The following is a 17,554-nucleotide window of genomic DNA, read 5'->3' as shown; positions in this document are numbered from 1 at the left end:
GCTGTCTGATCATGTTTTGTTTTGGGAGATTTTTTGATTACTGGTTCAATTTAAATACTAGTAAGTGGTCTGTAAAGATTATTCATTTCTTAGTGATTCAGTCTTGGAATATTGTATGCTTCTAGGGATTTATTCATTTATTCTAGATTGTCCAATTTGTTGGCATATACCTGTTCACAGTATTCTCTTATAATTGTTTGCATTTCCATGGTATTGATTGTTTATTGAAACTTTACACAATGCTTCTAAGTAGCATGATGGAAAGGCAGGTGAGAAGACCTGAAACTTTCCCTCAGTCCATTTTAGAAGAAGAAAGCAGACTTGGGTTAGCAAGCCACCGATCAAGGGGAAATGCATTATAAGAAGGATCCGCGATAAAGAGAAAGGTGTCACCAGGTAGCCAGGCTCTTTTCAACCCATTCTGTACAACAAAATGGCAATCAGCTCACGTGGACCAGGGCAGGTAGGCAATTCAAGGAAGGTGAGAAAAGCAGTCATTGTCCTTAATCAAGAAAGAGAGACTTTGACCACCACTTATAACAGCCCCCACCACCCCAATTCTCCCACTGCCGTAAGTCACTGAAACTGAGGGCTAAGGTAGGACTCTGTGAGTCAGGAGAACTTAATCCAGTGGGGAGATCCTGGAGCAGGGCATTTCCTGTTTTCAGAATCCCAGTCAAGCCAGGTGTGGATGGATTTGCATTTTGGTTGGGAAATTACTGGACCAGGCCAGCTTTAGTCAGCTCCACTTCCCCCTGGGTGGGGCAGCAAGCCCCAATAAAAAGGTCCTCTGCGCCACAGCTGCCATCCTCCTGGTGCTCCAGTCCCCGTCGACTTTGGAGAAACTGGTGAGTCTGACTCTTAAGTTCAGCTGTGTTCTTGTGCTCCTAAATGTTGAGTTCGATCTGAAGACAGCAAATTTGGTGGGTCCAAGGTCATGATCATGGGTTTGCTGCTACTTGGTTGATGGAAAACTGGAATCTGGGCACAGTGCTATGACTGGGATTCTGGTACAGAGTTCAACTTCCTTTATGGAAAAAAGAAGTTAGTAGGAAATCTTTGACATGATGAAGAGGTGAGAAAAAAACCCAAAGTATTTTTCTTCTATTTAATACCCCTCTGCTGTGATTTCAAAGGCTTATGCTGTAGAAGGTGTGAGGCCCGTGTATTCGTCCTGCTGGCCCTTTGCTCTGTGTGTGAGTCAGTCTGGTGGGACCTCAGGAGAGACAAGGATGACAGGAACTGCCTGTGGCTTGCCCAGGATTTCAGAACTTGTGATGGCCTTTCTTGAAGATTTTGTTTCATACAAATAATATTGCTTAACATTCTTTCACACAGAGGTATTTTCTTTGGAAAAATTGTGTGAGAAAAGAGAATGTTTTCTCTGGGCAGGTGAAACAATTTGCTAAAGAGGGAAAAGCCAGAAATTCACTAAAAGGGATTGAAGAGATTCAAGGAGAGTCTTAGAGAGTCGAGAGGAACTACCTCGGGGTGCTGATGAGCCTTAGCTTTGCTCTCCGTAGCAGTTCCTTCTGGTGAACACTGTCGTATAATTTCTTTCAGATTGGAAGACTCCAGAAAGATGTCTTACCAACAGCAGCAGTGCAAGCAGCCCTGCCAGCCACCTCCTGTGTGCCCGCCACCTAAGTGCCCAGAGCCCTGCCCGCCACCTAAGTGCCCAGAGCCCTGCCCGCCACCTAAGTGCCCTGAGCCCCGCCCGCCCCAGCCCTGCCAGCAGAAGTGCCCCCCGGTGCCGCCGCCCCAGCCCTGCCAGCAGAAGTGCCCACCCAAGAGCAAGTAGCGGCTTCAGCACTCACGGGATCAGGAAAGGAGAAGGCCGACCGGCCCATCCGGGTCCTTCCGCAGCTCCACCTTCGTCTTCCCTTCAAGGCCCATCGTGGATACAGAAGCAGCTTCTCCACCCTTCCCCTGGAATATGCCCGTGGTGATGCCTGACGGACGGAGGCGTCCCTCCGGGGCCTGCTGTCCTGCCGCCCCCCGGGAGGCAGCCGAGAGGGCGTCACAGCGCTGCAGGAGCAAGAGCGGCGGCTCCCTCCCGGGCGCCGGCAGAGGGTCCCGGCTGCCTCCTGTGTCCCTGCGTCCCCTGGGCCGTTGTTCCTTATCCTCCACTTCCTGAATAAAGCACAGCTCTTTTCTGCGGTGGAATGAATGGTTCCTTCTTTTAAGACCTGCATTGAGCAATGTCATATCGTCATTTTGCTTTATTTCTATTTTTCTTTGATCCCAAGTTTCAGGCTCTCACGATCAGTGTTATCTGAATTTTGAATCATGTCAAAGATTATTTCTATGTAATTTTAAATCCATGTTGTTTTCCTTCATTACTGTCTGATTGATTAGAGGAAGAAATAATTTACCTCCTCAGGATTTCAGCCCTTCATGGCAATGGCGAAAACTGTATTACATTGAAAAATTGTCCTAGGAAAAAAAAATTAAATGAATGTGTGTAAGGTAGTTGGCACGATGCCGCACACAAAATTGGCACTTGGTGAGACAGCAGACCATCACTGTCTCCACCCTCACCCCCGTCACCGCTACCACCATGGCTGCTCCGGCAGGAACCTGGCTCACACATAACCGTATAGGAAAGAAGACGATTCTTAAACTCTATGACCTTTTCATATCTCTTTCTTCTTTTTCTTTTCTAATTAACCTAGTTCTTAATGTGACGTTTTAGATGAAGAGCTTTTGGGAATTAGTGGAATACGCTGCATAAAATTGCAGTTGTTCTTAAAACGTGGATAGTAAGAAGGGAAATAAAATGGGTCCTTACAAGGCAAAGTGCTGCCTCCTCTCCATGTGAACCACCTGCTCTTCTTAAATCAGTCTTATTTTATTTTTCCACCTCTGAAGTTACTCTCTCGTTTGTTTTGGCCTCATATGAAGAGCACTGGGGTTTACAGTGTTTATGCAGATTCGCAAACTTACTGTTGCTCTGCGGCTTGTTTTCTAAGTGCTTAACCTGCCAGTCAAGTAAGCTGCTTAAAGAGGGATGTGTCCTTTAGGTCTATCTTGTGGTCCCAGGTGTCCACAAACAAAATAGTTAATTCAGATCCCGCACAGACACACACATACACACACACAAGCACACAAACGCACACACCCAAAAATATAAGATTATTTTAAAAAACAACAAAGTCTTCATGTTAAATCATACTACACTTAACCCACTTAAAATTAAGAGGATCTTTTTCTTTCCGCATTCTTCACTCACAAAGCTAGGAGTAAAGGATTCCAAAGTGATAGAACTGCAGGTGGAAAATGACTCCTCCATTACTGCTCAGCTTTTATCAGACTGTGACATGTGTGGAAACAAGCACTGGTATTCGGGAGCCTTTTACTGTGGCTGGAGCTATTTGCCCGGATATAGAAATTAGTTCCTCGAGGGGAGGTGCTACTGAACAAATCTTAAATATGCAGCATTGGCTTAGGAGTCTTGAAGTGGTTGGAAAAAACTGATACTGGAAATCGTAAGCATGGTAATACATGTTTTTCAATGACAAAACATTTGCTCTAATGGAAATTTGGGAGGAAGACCAAATGTTGGCTGTTTGTTGTGTTCAACAGAGTATTTCAATAGACATATATTCTGGAAATAATTTTCTGATTTGCAGGCCATAAATGAAAAAAAAATGAGGAGAAAATATATAGCCTATTCAACACCCATTTATGATAAAAACTCTCGCCAAAGTGGGTATAGAGGGACCATATCTCAACATAATAAAAGCTATATATGACAAACCTACAGCCAGCATAGTACTCAATGGTGAAAAACTCAAAAGCTTCCCACTAAAATCTGGGACAAAACAAGGATGCCCACTATCACCACTCCTATTCAACATAGTCCTGGAAGTCCTAGCCACAGCAGTCAGGCAAGAGAAAGAAATAAAAGGGATCCAAATTGGGAAAGAAGAGGTAAAAGTGTCATTATATGCTGATGACATGTTACTATATATAGAAAACCTTAAAAGGTCCACACAAAAGCTACTAGAGCTGATTGAAGAATTCAGCAAGGTAGCAGGTTACAAAATTAACGTTCAAAAATCAGTTGCATTTCTTTACACTAACGATAAATCAACAGAAGAAGAAAGTAAAGAAACAATCCCCTTTAAAATAGCACCCAAAGTAATAAAATATCTGGGAATAAATCTAACCAAGGAGGTGAAAGAATTATACACAGAAAACTATAAACCATTGATGAAGGAAATTAAAGAAGAATTTAAAAAATGGAAAGATATTCCATGCTCTTGGATTGGAAGAATCAATATTGTTAAAATGGTCACACTGCCCAAGGCAATCTACAGATTTAATGCAATCCCTATCCAATTACCCAGGACATATTTCACAGAACTAGAAAAAATCATAATAAAATTCATATGGAACCATCAAAGACCTAGAATTGCCAAAGCATTACTGAAGAGAAAGAAAGAGGCTGGAGGAATAACTCTCCCAGACTTCAGACAATACTATAGAGCTACAGTCATCAAGACAGCATGGTATTGGTACCAAAACAGACATATAGACCAATGGAACAGAATAGAGAGCCCAGAAATGAACCCACAAACTTTTGGTCAACTCATCTTTGACAAAGGAGGCAAGAATATACATTGGAATAAAGACAGTCTCTTCAGCAAATGGTGTTGGGAAAACTGGACAGCAGCATGTAAAACAATGAAGCTAGAACACTCCCTTATACCATATACAAAAATCAACTCAAAATGGATTAAAGACTTAAACATAAGACAAGATACAATAAACCTCCTAGAGGAAAACATAGGCAAAACATTATCTGGCATACATTTAAAAAATTTTCTCCTAGAAGAAATAAAAGCAAGAATAAACAAATGGGACCTAATGAAACTTACAAGCTTCTGCACAGCAAAGGAAACCAGAAATAAAACAAGAAGAAAACCTACGGAATGGGAGAAAATTTTTGCAAGTGAAACCGACAAAGGCTTGATCTCCAGAATATATAAGCAGCACATACGACTCAATAAGAAAAAAATAAACAACCCAATCCAAAAATGGGCAGAAGACCTAAACAAGCAATTCTCCAAGGAAGACATACAAATGATCAAAAAGCACATGAAAAAATGCTCCATATCACTAATTATCAGAGAAATGCAAATCAAAACTACAATGAGGTATCACCTCACAACAGTCAGAATGGCCGTCATTCAAAAATCCACAAATGACAAATGCTGGAGAGGCTGTGGAGAAAGGGGAACCCACCTACACTGCTGGTGGGAATGCAGTTTGGTGCAGCCACTATGGAAAACAGTGTGGAGATTCCTCAAAAGACTAGGAATAGACTTAACCATATGACCCAGGAATCCCACTCCTGGGCTTGTATCCAGAAGGAAATCTACTTCAGGATGACACCTGCACCCCAATGTTCATAGCAGCACTATTTATAATAGCCAAAACATGGAAACAGCCTAAATGTCCATCAACAGGTGACTGGATAAAGAAGATGTGGTATATTTATACAATGGAATACTACTCAGCCATAAAAACCAACAACATAATGCCATTTGCAGCAACATGGATGCTCCTGGAGAATGTCATTCTAAGTGAAGTAAGCCAGAAAGAGAAAGAAAAATACCATATGAGATCACTCATATGTGGAATCTAAAAAACAAAAACAAAAACAAACAAACAAACAAAAACAAAGCGTAAATACAGGACAGAAATAGACTCACAGACAGAGAATACAGACTTGTGGTTACCAGGGGGGTGGAGGGTGGGAAGGGATAGACTGGGATTTCAAAATTGTAGAATAGACTACACTGTATAGCACAGGGAAATATACACAAAATGTTATGATAACTCACAGAGAAAAAATGTGACAATGAGTGTGTATATGTCCATGAATAACTGAAAAATTGTGCTGAACACTGGAATTTGACACAACATTGTAAAATGATTATAAACCAATAAAAAATGTTAAAAAAAAAAAAAAAGAAAATATATAGCCTAGAAATTCAAAACCTTACTGGGTTAGAAAACTCACCACTTGCAAACCCCAAAGAGCAAGGGATGTTATTTTGAGTGGTTTTGAACTTTAAGTCCACTTTCAGTTGACTGTAATAACATAGAAAAGAGACAGAAGTTGTAGTCATTCCACCTATGGTGCCCGAGTCCTGAAGGTATCACTATTTTGTTAAGAGGGAAAGACATCAAAATAAATCAGTCCTGAAAATTACTTCTGGGAAAGGACCTGTGGTTACTAGCACATAAATGAAATATATCAGGTACCTCATAAGTTTGGGGGAAGTTGATGACTCAATAAACTATGTACCAACACTAAAAAGACTTACTGAGTTTTCAAGAATAGAAACAATTTTCCTGATTTATTTCCCCACTTTTCCACATTAATCAGTTTAGTGTGGTCAGTCTAGGTAACTAAAAAGAAATAACCTCTGTGGGATGGATACAAAGGACACAGAGAATAACGGGTAAGCGACTGTCTCAGAGTTATAGTACCAGAAGCTAGTAAATGCAAGGAGGAGAAGACATACAGAGATTCTCAAACCCTGTCACTCTTTTGTATGATGGTTATTCTCTTTCATCTCTTCCCCTCCAGCTTTATTGAGGTATAACTGACAAATAAAATTGTGCATATTTAAGGTGTATAATGTGATGGTTTGACATATGGATACTTTTTGAAATGATGACCACAATCGGGTTAATTAATGCATCAGTCACCTCACATCGTTACCATGTAGTGTGTGGTGATGATGCTTGTGTTTTGCTCTCTTAGTGTGTTTCAAGCGCACAACACAGTGTTATTCACCAGAGTCACTGCGCTGTACGTTAGGCCCCCAGGGCTTATTCATCTTGTAACCGAAGGCTTGTACCCTTTTGACCAGCATCTCCATCTTTGCCCCAGCCCTCAGCCCCTACTAACCACCATTCTACTCTCTGTTTCTGTGAGTTTGACAGCACATTCCTAAATAACCAGTCGCTCAAAGAAGCAATAACGAGTAAAATTAGAAAACACTGTGGGAGGAATGAAAATGAAAACACAACATACAAAAACTTATGAGATACAGGCAATGCAGAGCATAGAAAGAAAGTCATGGCTGGAAACATCTATATCAAAAGAGATGAGAGGATGGGTCTTCAGGACATTAGTCTCCCATCTTCTCAATCTGCTGACTTTCCTAATAAAGACATGATTCCTTGCTCCACCCCACCCAAAATCAAAGATTTAAAATCAGTAAACTTATTGACGTTTAAGACAAAGAAAAGCAAGGAGAAAAATGGATATATTATACATTAGAGCAGAAATAAACAAATTGAAAAATAGAAAAACAAATGAAGGAATACAAATAACAAGAGTTGGTTCTTGGAAAAGCTCAGCAAAACTGACAACCCTATAGCTAGACTGACCGAGACAAAAAGAAAGAAGACTCGAATCATTGAAATCAGCAAAGAAGAGGAGATATCACTGCTCTCTTTACAGAAACTGAAAAGGATTATAAGTGAATACTGTGAACATCAACTCTGTACAGTAACGAATTAGATAACACAGATGAAATGTATAAATCCCCATTCGGAAATTATGGGAATGGGTTCATGAATAAGTAGGAAATTTGCATACCTCTCATAAATAAAGAGATAGCATTAATAATACAAAAATTTCCCTCAGAGAAAGGCCAAGGCATGGATGGCTCCACTGCCAATATCGTTCAAAACCATGTCAAATCTCATGCCTTGCTCTTTGGGGTTTACAAGTGGGGAGTTTTCTAATTGGGGAGGTTTTGAATTTCTGGGCTATATTTTTCTTTCTCAATTTTGTTTCACTTCTGGCCTGCAAACCAGTTACTTCTTGAACATATGTCTATTGAAATACCCTGTTGAATACAACAAATAACCAACATTTGGTCTGCCTCCCAAATTACTGTTATAGCAAAATTTTGCCATTGAATTTCCACATTTAAAATTTCCAATTTCAGGTTTTGGTTTTTTTGTTTTTTTTTTTTTTTTTTTGACAACCACCTCCAGACACCTAAGCCAATCCTGTGTATTTAAGATTTGTTACAGTAGCACCCCGCCCCAAGGAACTAATTTCTGTATCAGTTCGAATAACACTAAGAAGCAACTCCCAAGTATCAGAGATGATTTTTCACTTGAGTTACAGTCTGATAGAAGCTGAGCAGTAATCAAGGAATATTTTTCCATCTGCAGTTGTATCATCTTGGAGAGCTTGACTTCTAGCTTTGTGAGCGAAGACTGTTGAGAGAAAGATCTTAATCTTCTGTAGCACAATTTAGCATGAAGACTTTCTTGCTTTTAAAAATAATGTTATATTTATCTATGTATGTATGTGCGTGTATGTGCAGAATCTGAATTAACTATTTTGTTTGTGGACACCTGGGACCACAAGATAGACCTAAAGGACACATCCCTCTTTAAGCAGCTTACTTGACTGGCAGGTTAAGCACTTAGAAAACAAGCCGCAGAGCAACAGTAAGTTTGCGAATCTGCATAAACACTGTAAACCCCAGTGCTCTTCATATGAGGCCAAAACAAACGAGAGAGTAACTTCAGAGGTGGAAAAATAAAATAAGACTGATTTAAGAAGAGCAGGTGGTTCACATGGAGAGGAGGCAGCACTTTGCCTTGTAAGGACCCATTTTATTTCCCTTCTTACTATCCACGTTTTAAGAACAACTGCAATTTTATGCAGCGTATTCCACTAATTCCCAAAAGCTCTTCATCTAAAACGTCACATTAAGAACTAGGTTAATTAGAAAAGAAAAAGAAGAAAGAGATATGAAAAGGTCATAGAGTTTAAGAATCGTCTTCTTTCCTATACGGTTATGTGTGAGCCAGGTTCCTGCCGGAGCAGCCATGGTGGTAGCGGTGACGGGGGTGAGGGTGGAGACAGTGATGGTCTGCTGTCTCACCAAGTGCCAATTTTGTGTGCGGCATCGTGCCAACTACCTTACACACATTCATTTAATTTTTTTTTCCTAGGACAATTTTTCAATGTAATACAGTTTTCGCCATTGCCATGAAGGGCTGAAATCCTGAGGAGGTAAATTATTTCTTCCTCTAATCAATCAGACAGTAATGAAGGAAAACAACATGGATTTAAAATTACATAGAAATAATCTTTGACATGATTCAAAATTCAGATAACACTGATCGTGAGAGCCTGAAACTTGGGATCAAAGAAAAATAGAAATAAAGCAAAATGACGATATGACATTGCTCAATGCAGGTCTTAAAAGAAGGAACCATTCATTCCACCGCAGAAAAGAGCTGTGCTTTATTCAGGAAGTGGAGGATAAGGAACAACGGCCCAGGGGACGCAGGGACACAGGAGGCAGCCGGGACCCTCTGCCGGCGCCCGGGAGGGAGCCGCCGCTCTTGCTCCTGCAGCGCTGTGACGCCCTCTCGGCTGCCTCCCGGGGGGCGGCAGGACAGCAGGCCCCGGAGGGACGCCTCCGTCCGTCAGGCATCACCACGGGCATATTCCAGGGGAAGGGTGGAGAAGCTGCTTCTGTATCCACGATGGGCCTTGAAGGGAAGACGAAGGTGGAGCTGCGGAAGGACCCGGATGGGCCGGTCGGCCTTCTCCTTTCCTGATCCCGTGAGTGCTGAAGCCGCTACTTGCTCTTGGGTGGGCACTTCTGCTGGCAGGGCTGGGGCGGCGGCACCGGGGGGCACTTCTGCTGGCAGGGCTGGGGCGGGCGGGGCTCAGGGCACTTAGGTGGCGGGCAGGGCTCTGGGCACTTAGGTGGCGGGCAGGGCTCTGGGCACTTAGGTGGCGGGCACACAGGAGGTGGCTGGCAGGGCTGCTTGCACTGCTGCTGTTGGTAAGACATCTTTCTGGAGTCTTCCAATCTGAAAGAAATTATACGACAGTGTTCACCAGAAGGAACTGCTACGGAGAGCAAAGCTAAGGCTCATCAGCACCCCGAGGTAGTTCCTCTCGACTCTCTAAGACTCTCCTTGAATCTCTTCAATCCCTTTTAGTGAATTTCTGGCTTTTCCCTCTTTAGCAAATTGTTTCACCTGCCCAGAGAAAACATTCTCTTTTCTCACACAATTTTTCCAAAGAAAATACCTCTGTGTGAAAGAATGTTAAGCAATATTATTTGTATGAAACAAAATCTTCAAGAAAGGCCATCACAAGTTCTGAAATCCTGGGCAAGCCACAGGCAGTTCCTGTCATCCTTGTCTCTCCTGAGGTCCCACCAGACTGACTCACACACAGAGCAAAGGGCCAGCAGGACGAATACACGGGCCTCACACCTTCTACAGCATAAGCCTTTGAAATCACAGCAGAGGGGTATTAAATAGAAGAAAAATACTTTGGGTTTTTTTCTCACCTCTTCATCATGTCAAAGATTTCCTACTAACTTCTTTTTTCCATAAAGGAAGTTGAACTCTGTACCAGAATCCCAGTCATAGCACTGTGCCCAGATTCCAGTTTTCCATCAACCAAGTAGCAGCAAACCCATGATCATGACCTTGGACCCACCAAATTTGCTGTCTTCAGATCGAACTCAACATTTAGGAGCACAAGAACACAGCTGAACTTAAGAGTCAGACTCACCAGTTTCTCCAAAGTCGACGGGGACTGGAGCACCAGGAGGATGGCAGCTGTGGCGCAGAGGACCTTTTTATTGGGGCTTGCTGCCCCACCCAGGGGGAAGTGGAGCTGACTAAAGCTGGCCTGGTCCAGTAATTTCCCAACCAAAATGCAAATCCATCCACACCTGGCTTGACTGGGATTCTGAAAACAGGAAATGCCCTGCTCCAGGATCTCCCCACTGGATTAAGTTCTCCTGACTCACAGAGTCCTACCTTAGCCCTCAGTTTCAGTGACTTACGGCAGTGGGAGAATTGGGGTGGTGGGGGCTGTTATAAGTGGTGGTCAAAGTCTCTCTTTCTTGATTAAGGACAATGACTGCTTTTCTCACCTTCCTTGAATTGCCTACCTGCCCTGGTCCACGTGAGCTGATTGCCATTTTGTTGTACAGAATGGGTTGAAAAGAGCCTGGCTACCTGGTGACACCTTTCTCTTTATCGCGGATCCTTCTTATAATGCATTTCCCCTTGATCGGTGGCTTGCTAACCCAAGTCTGCTTTCTTCTTCTAAAATGGACTGAGGGAAAGTTTCAGGTCTTCTCACCTGCCTTTCCATCATGATACTTAGAAACATTCTGTAAAACGGTGACCTCTAGGGCCGTCCTTTCACTGCTTTGCTCCTTCAAGTAAAGTAGATCCTTGTGGCCTTTATAAATCTGCTCCACCTCAGGCCAAGGGGCTCCATAGGAGCACAGCCTCACCTAGTGTAATTCCAGCGTTCTGGGAGCTCAAACATAGACCTGTAACGGAAAGTAAGCTTCTTGTTCACAACTCCCCAACATGACAAACTCCCTGCTCCTGCATAATTTCTCCCAACTGACTTCTTTCTATTCCTTCACCTTTTAAGAAATGTCAAGTTAAGATTGTTCAAATTTTCTGTCTTCCTGCACTTTTCAAATTATTGAGAAATCCAGTCTAAATAGCAATACCATTCAAACAATTTTCTAGGTATTTAATATTCATAAATTACTTAAAAACATTTTGACATAAAATCTAATGGTAAATTCAAGAGAAAGCTAAAAGTACTTAATTATTAATTCAGTCTTTGGAGTTAATTACCATTCATTTACAACATCTTAAACATTAATAATAATTTTTAATAATTTTAATTTATATTCAGGATTTTCCGTAATGGTCACAGAGGAATATAAGTCAAATAAACCTCTTTCTTATTTCACTTTCTTCATAAAGTTTGTGGGTGTGCTGGCAGGAAGTTTTGATGGTTAACATGTGGGTCAACTTGACCGGCACATGTTGCCCAGATATTTGGTCAAACATTATTCTCGGGATTTATCTAAGGATGTTTTGGATGAGGTTAATATTGAAATCAGTAGACTGAGTAAAGGAGGTTGCTTTCTGTAAGGTGGATACACATCATCCTATCAGTTGAAGGCCTGGGTAGAACAAAAGGCTGGCCTTCCCCTTGGAAGAAATAATTGCCCTGCATGATGGCTTCCCAGCAGGATTTTAGCTCTGCAGATTTTGGACTTGCCAGCATTCACATTCTCTCTGTCTCTGTCTCTCTCTGTCTCTGTTTCTGTCTCTCTCTATGTATATATAATTTAAACATTTCATCTACCATTTCATGCCCATGATTGCTTATGGGCAATTAAATTAAAAATGGCAAAAGTTAGTATCAAGTGAATTTAAAGTAAAAAATATTAAGATTACATGATACAGGTGATGAGCAATTATGACAAATATAATGGGCCTTTTTGCAATAACTAAAGTTCAGGAAACAATGCCCTAGTATGTTCTCCAACCCTGGAGAAAGATTTTATTTCTGCCTTTTCAGAGATTCACCTTGCAAAATTTCTTCTACAGTTCCTCCATTCAGCCCTTGACCTGACCTATCCTCTTTTCTCTACTGTCCCCTTGGGCACTGAAGCTTTTCTTCATGGGCCCTGTCTGGTTTAGGAATAAAGCTAAAATGCTGGCTTTATGTGACTGTGGAACGTGGGGACACACTTTTAATGGAATCTGGATGTTGCATCTCATCTGACCCCAACACTCCCCTAAACTGCAGTTATGTGCTTGAAATTCCTTTATCAGGAAGTAAATCCTTTTTATTCATAAGTAAAAACCAGGTTTAAATTGCATGAAACCAAAAATAAATGTAAGATATCATTTAAGACTCACAGCATCACACATAAGTGATTGTGAGTAGTTTGGGGGAGGGGAGAGAGGATCAGAGCACTGAAGTTTTGGAATCTCGGTGAAAGATGAAGTTAGGGCTGATCTTATATATTTACTATCTTCTACTCTTTCCAAACATGCTTCGGTCTTTAAAAGACAGTAATTTTTAAAATTTATTTTCATGTTTATTCTCCATCTTCTCCTTCAGCTCCCACAATCTGCCATGTCGTCCTCTCACTCCCCAGTCTATATCTCTTAACTGTGCAGTTTGATTCATTGACATGATGCCAATACATTGAGTGACTAAGCCTTTCATATCTTGTCAAAGTCTTCGTGCAGCCAGTAGGGCTGATTAACTGTTATAAATTAAACCTTTAAAGTGATGTTATTAAAGCCTCCTCCCTTGTCTTGGCCCAATAATCAGGAAGCTTTCAAGATTGTGGTTTCATAAATGGGAAAGGAAGAGGAAGAGGAAAATGAGACGAGGAAGAGGAAGAGGGGACACTCAAAACCTCTGGAACAGTCACCAGCTCTGCTCCAGAGATGGAAGGATTACAGTGTCAACCTAGCATCACATTCTGCCAGTTAGACAAGCGGGGTTCCCAGCACTGTCATTGCCGCTGTCAGTAAGGAAGGGCTTTAGACCAGGATTACCACTTGCCTTGACCATCCCGGAACAGCCATCACTACAGCACCTCAGACCAGGTGTCTAAAGCAGTGTCATCACAAATGGCCCCTATAGACTATTTCAGTTGCCATTGTGTACTAATTATTTGAGTACGGTTAGAACACGTGTTTTGTACCCAGTACGTGAGGACCCATATGGTAGTTATGGGGTTAGACAAGTAGCAGTCACACCTAGACGTGGTATCTCCTGAGTATTCCATGAGGACTTGCATAGGCGCTCTCCTCTCAAGGCGGGACCACTCCTCAGCGTAATTTAGATCCACCATGATATGCCTATGTCTTTAATCCCATCAAACCCATCATCTTTTCCTATTCTGTTTATTTGCTTTGCATCCATAACAAAAAAGATGATATTTATACTGCTACATGTTGTCCATTACAACTGAACATAATAGTCCAACATAATTGAAATCTCTAAGCATTCAGTCATCAAGATTTATAGTTATGTAGTGATCAGTCTGCAGGGAATTATATGCTACATTGTTAGATGGCCCCATAGGAGTAGTTCCTGGTAATTCCACCCCCAATAATATCTTTGGCAGTACGTGTATCCTGGAAAACAAGCGTCAGAAAACACTGGCACATTACTACAGTTCTGCTCGGTCGTTAATAATTGGTACAGCTCACCATCATACTGTGTAGTCAAAATATCTTCCAGATGATGCCACTCAGGTTTTAAAAATTCTGTTTAATTTTATAAAGTTCCAAAAGCAGGGGTAGTCTCAGCTAACACATGGTCGCACCCTCTCGAGCATCTGGTATAATTGCTAAGAGAAAATCACCTGTTTTTTTTTGGTCTGAGCCTCTCTCAAGGAAGCAAGGTAATGTTGGATTTTCCTCTTTGCATAATATATTTATTCAGTCTTCTGTCCTCTGCTACTATTTCTCCTTCTGTCCTTCTGCCACTGATTTGAACCTAAACTTTTTCGCCTTTGGAAAGGGATATTAAGTTCAGCTGCTGTGCTGGTCCAGATTGCCAAGAGCAATACCAGTCTGGCAAGTGCCTTCCCCTCAGCCCATTCTCATTCACTCAGGGCAAGGTTACCTAGGTACAGGACGAGAGAACTAGTTCAAACAGCAGACAATGCAGCTGCACTCACTGTCAACCCCAGTTTTGCCAGATGGGTAGAGGCACAATCCATCTAAGACACTGGACAAAATATCTCTCCTGCGACAAACAATAGCTGTGAGTAGTCAGGCCAGAAGGATGCTGCTGCTTCCGGCAACTGTTACAGAACCCTGTACAACTCTGAATTTGGCCTTGGATAACATTACAAATGAAATGTCCCTTAATTCCTGGAACTCATTTGTGAAGCTTCAGCCCTAATGGAAAGTGACATCCAAATGGCCAGTGTTCGGGTAGAATGCCCAAGGAGGAACTTTATGAAAGGCTGGAGAAATGGCTCAGCAGACAAGGTAGCATGCCACAATCAGCACCCTTCCTAAAGCTTTGGAAGCACCAGGAGAAAGAAACACAAAGGAGACAACTGGGCCCTAACTTATAGCCTCGGGCGTGTGTATGTATCAAGAACGCGGGTCAGGGAGCCTTGACTAAGTGCGTCAAAATAGAAGCGTCACTTCAGGACACTAGGACCCCTCTGATGATCACTGCTCTTTGTGGTTAGAAGTGGGAAGGCTAGGAAGGACTTGAGTAGAAGTGTTAATTATATGAGGCCCATGGGTCAAATCATGAGTGTGTGCCTGTTTACAATGGATATGTCTCCTTGTGTGCGGGTGTCTCTATGTGTTGGGTATCTGTAAGGTAAAAATGAGAGAATAAAACCAGAATAACGGGTTCAAGTATGTAGGAGTGATGTTTTCGCGTTTTTTTTTTTTTTTTTTTTTTTTTTTGATGTTGTTGTTGAATAACAGGAGCCTTGGGGACAGGGTTCTCAGGATGAGAGGTGGCTTGGAGCAGGCATAACTGAGTCCAGGGCCAGAGAAGAGCCCTGCTCCAGGCATGGCTGCCCAAAGTGACAGGCTCTGGCCTCTACTGCACAACAGCTGCTGGCGTTCCAGGGGAGGCCCTAGATGCAATCACACGCTGATGGAAGCACAGGGTACCAGCAGGAGACAGAGGACATCTATACCAACTCCTCTCTGTCTCCAGGTCCCACTCATGAAGGGATAGCAGGGGATGGGGCACAGTCACCCAATGACACAAACAGCCAGGAGTGTGCTTAACAGTGTTTTAATAGTGGCAGAAAAGGAGACATACATTTCTTTCCATCCAGGTTCCCCCTTCAGATGAACCCTGAGCAACTGAGGACCAGCAAAGCTGCTAAGGTCTTCTGCATAATTCAGAGCTCAGAGGTCTCTTCAGAGTGTGTAAGGAAAACCTTATAGCACATATCTTTAGGATGCAGGTAAGAGAGAGGCTGTGACTGAGGGTGAGAAAATACTGAAGACAAGGTCTACACAATGAAGACACAGAATCAGAAGGGAAGAAGGTATTCGGCATCTGGCGGGGGCTCCTGAAGAGCAAGGATGTGGACCACGTTACTTCTGGCCGGTCTTCTTCTGGGTTGTGTCTGGAATGACTGGTGGGGGGCATGGCTCTGCTACATCGGGTTTTCCAGGCTGAGGAACCGTGGGGTAGACTGGCTTAGGATTTTTGGTGTCATATGGCTCAACTATGGTGAGATGGCTTGGCTCTGGAACCTTGGTGCTGCCCGGCTGTGGAGCTTTGGGGCGGCATGGCTCCTCGGTTATGGGGACAAATGGTTCTTGAGGAGGAGGCGGCTGGCAGGGCTGCTTCACCTGCTGCTCCTGAGGCTGAGGGGGTGGGTTGCAGGGCTGCTTCTGCTGGTAGGAACTCATGCTTCCAAGGAGGCTGGACCTGGAGACAGAAAAGCTGACTCAGTGTTTTGGTAAAACAAGGAGGAAGCCAAGTCTAATGACAAATGTCTTGTTTCATGCACCTTCAGAAATAAGAGCTTCTCTTCTCTTTATTTTTGTTTCCCTGAATTTGAGATCAAAGGAAACTTGGGGGGTTCCTGTCCACTTTCAAGAGGAGGAGCGGCACGCTGCCTTATTCTGCTCCAGGGGCGGGGAGCCTCTCTCCCTGTGCTTCCTCTCCTCCTGGTGACTCTGAAGACCTACATTAGCAACATCACACCAGGCTGCTAGGATTGGTCCAAGTCCCAGGTTTTCAATCATTTGAAAGGGGGATCAGGTTCAAATCCTGGAGTCTACCCTCTGATGTCCACCATGCAGAGTGCCTCAGCTCCCGCAGGAAAACCCCTGAGCCCATGTGCTTCCACCTAAGAGCCTCTGTTCACATCGTCTTCTCTGTGCACACTTTCTGGAAGGCTTTCCATTTTGTTACTGCTTGTCCACACATGCTCACCCCTCATGGCTCTCCTCCCAGAGGCTCTCTGCCAGATTCTAAGTCATTTTCTCATCTTGTCACAGCACAGTACCTGCCTCGCCCTCTCCACTAATTACTTTACATGTAGCATGTTTGCACATTTCACCTATGTATCATGTTCTCTGATGGATTGTAGGTTCCTGGAGTAAAGAAAAACATATCTTTTGAATCTGCATTGCCAATGCAGTGCCTTCAACATTGCATATTCTCAATATTAATTAGAGAGGGTATTAAAGTGTCACCGAAAGTGCCCTGGACATGGGCTGTAGTCTGTATCCTCCTGCTAACTGAAAAGATGATCAACAGAAACCACTCCCCTTTTCTGACCCCAAGTCCCACAGCTGTAATCTAAAGTGAGAAGTCAGAAAGAGCTGTCGTCACCTTAAACGCAAATTACTTCGCATTTGAAATAAATATACCGCAGCATGGCAAAGAGATCCCAACCAAAATAAAACGCCCTTGGGCAAATATTAAGAAAATCCCAGTGGGGAGTCTCACCTGGTATGCAGAGCAGTTCGAGCTGTCTGGCCTCTCGGGTCTGGTTAGGCGTCTCTGGCCAGCTGGCGTTTTATGCAGAATAAGAGGAAGCGGGATTTGGGGGCGGCTAATCTATCTTCATTCCAGCTTTTGTAATGAAAACCTCTGGCTTAACTGGTTTTTGTTTTTTTTTTTGCTATTTATTGTTTGACAATGATGTCATTTGGGTCTGTCCTCACTGTCTACCCTTTGTGGTGT

General features: G+C 42.8%; 2 long non-coding RNA genes across 2 annotated transcripts; one reads left to right on the top strand and one right to left on the bottom strand.

The window, feature by feature from the left end:
• Positions 1 to 646: 646 nt before the first annotated feature.
• On the top strand, positions 647 to 2,166 carry LOC123616593 (uncharacterized). The gene is made up of 2 exons (XR_006724596.2): positions 647 to 848; positions 1,564 to 2,166. It is a non-coding gene; the product is annotated as an uncharacterized LOC123616593 (long non-coding RNA).
• Positions 2,167 to 9,273: 7,107 nt separating this feature from the next.
• LOC123616573 (uncharacterized) lies at positions 9,274 to 10,793 on the bottom strand. The gene is made up of 2 exons (XR_006724574.2): positions 10,592 to 10,793; positions 9,274 to 9,876 (listed from the first exon to the last, which is right to left on the bottom strand). It is a non-coding gene; the product is annotated as an uncharacterized LOC123616573 (long non-coding RNA).
• Positions 10,794 to 17,554: the final 6,761 nt, after the last annotated feature.

This window comes from Camelus bactrianus, chromosome 21 (genome assembly GCF_048773025.1).
Source record: "Camelus bactrianus isolate YW-2024 breed Bactrian camel chromosome 21, ASM4877302v1, whole genome shotgun sequence".
In the NCBI taxonomy this organism is placed as follows: Eukaryota; Metazoa; Chordata; class Mammalia; order Artiodactyla; family Camelidae; genus Camelus; species Camelus bactrianus.
The sequence above is the reverse complement of the archived record's forward strand: the minus strand, read 5'-3'. Positions and strand labels throughout refer to the sequence as shown.